This window comes from Scardinius erythrophthalmus (assembly GCF_964197995.2).
Source record: "Scardinius erythrophthalmus genome assembly, chromosome: 3".
Taxonomy (NCBI): Eukaryota; Metazoa; Chordata; class Actinopteri; order Cypriniformes; family Leuciscidae; genus Scardinius; species Scardinius erythrophthalmus.
The window spans coordinates 17,300,481-17,302,876 of record NC_138223.1 but is presented as its reverse complement, the minus strand read 5'-3'; positions in this window follow the sequence as shown (position 1 = coordinate 17,302,876).

The window sequence follows — 2,396 nt, the reverse complement described above, 5'->3', positions numbered from 1 at the left end:
AAAGCTACAAAGTATCAATAGTATTTGCCAACCTCAAAGTATCAACCTAATGTTAAGTAAGTTTATGTTTACAGACCTACATTATCCTTCAAAAACAGGGAAAGCTTAATAGGCCAGGCTTCGTCTACAAATCAGTGTTTAGCACCATGGACAGCGGCAGTGCTGTAGCCATAAGCCATAAAATGGTCTAATTCTCCCATATAGTATAGAATAAATATCGACTATCCTGGATGCGTAAACACAATGAATCCGTACCAACACACATTTTCTCTCCTATTTTCTCATTTCAAAACCATAGAAAGGGATTTTGTTGCTGCTGCTGCCGCCTATGACTGTTTCGTTTTCAGTTTACTAGTTCTATACATTTTGCTGAGATAATTACCTAAACTGAATTTTGACTGATTTATTTAACTGAAATGAAAATACGTGTGCGAAGGAAAAAACAAAAACCCTTGATTGAACTAATCATGTAAAAATGTACACAGGGCTCCAGCTCTGAATTGCAGCACCTGCTCCCTCTAGCGTATGCACACTCAGAGAGAGAGAGAGAGAGAGAGAGAGAGCGAGCGAGAGCGAGAGAGAGAGAGAGAGAGAGACTGTTCTTCTACATGCAAATGAGTTAGAAACAGGATTTCACATTTTAGCCCAATATAGCCACAACATATAGCCCAATAAACTGAAACATCCACTAAGAAGCAACAAAATAAAGACAGCCACCTGAATAATACAGATAAGCATTATATTTGACAAGATCATTTATACATTATCATATTTTGTGAAAATGTATGCTGCTATAAGCACTTGATGAAATGGATGAAATTAACATATTTCTGTTTATCTTGTCATTATACAAAGACTTTAAATAAGGTCAAATATCTCTCTCTCTGTCTATTTTCTAGCCATTTGCACATGATGCTTGTAGCTTTACGGTCTCTTTCCTCGTGCACATCAGTGAAACATCAGAGTGTCCCTCTCCCATTATCATCACAGCAAACATACACAGATAAACACAGCAGTTTGTTGGAAAACAATAATAGCACAACAACAGCTGCTGAGCCATGTGCGTCCCTTTGCCCTATACATGTGTGTATTCGTTTAAAGTTAAATATGAATTTAGATGATTTCATCATCACACATATGAAAGACCTTGATCTTTCAGCTCCCTGGGATGTGTTTTTGTTTGCTCTGTAAAATTAAAGTGAGATTTAAAACACATTTTCATTAACACTCAAGGCTTTTTATGAGTGGGGCTAAATTAAATCAGTATTCTACAGGCTTAGTCACCTGCTGAGTTCCACCAGCCATGAACTCTTTATCGACTGCTCTGCTTTTAAAACTTGACACAAAACTTTATGCAACTCAGAAAGTCTCTTCCATTTTGCAGTTAAAAGAAATAAACCTCGGACATATTTCTCTCAAATTTTCTGCTTAGGGTGATATGACTATGTTGGAAGAGTTCTATTGTATAAGTAGTACAGTGTATATTGTTAAATGCAACTGGTTGTTATACTTCACAAAGATGTAACTGAGTACATTTCACATGTATATATCATGAAGTAAAACAACCTTTAAAGTCATTCTGTCATGACCACAGTCTTGTTCCAAATGTGTTTTACTTTTTCTTGTGCTGAACACAGGAGAAATATTGAAGAATTCGTTTTTTTAATGCATTAATTATAAATGATGACAGATGTCAGGTCTCAAAAAGAAAAAAAGAAAAGAAGAAAAAAAAGACACAAAGTACGGTATTTTAAGTGGCCCAAATGAAGTTTCCTGTAGCCCTAATAACTCAAATTTAAGTCGTGAAAAATATGGCGCGTTGATAAGAAAGAAGTGTTTATGGAATGGTTCCTGATTCGGAATTGATCAATGAATCTAAATGTTTCGACTTGTCTTTTAATCACACAAAGCTATCGTATGGATTTAGAAGACAGTTATTGTACATGGACTGTATACTTTTATGGTGATTTTGCATATTTTTTTAAGGCTGTGTGGAGTCACCATTCATTGGCAATGCAAACGAAGCCTGTATTTTTCCTAAATGTGTCCTTTTGTTATCTACAGACAATCTTGCAGGACGTGAACGACGTCACGATGAGTAAAGTATCACACAATTACCATATTTGCATGAATAACCTCTTTAAATGGCTGAATAAACGACTCTGTGACTGTGCGTCTCATTAATGACACTTGAAGACGTGTGGAAGGATGCACGCGCCCAGGGGGAGGGACGAAATCAAATCCACCTCACGCGCTTTCTGCTCGCGAAAAGCACAACTCAGCCACACAACCGGGATCCGCAAACATCCTTTTTACAGTTTGTTCCTACTCGATACATTCACGAATTTGTTCATTTCTTTTGGAAAGGGAGACGGACTTCCTAACTGCGAAGCTCG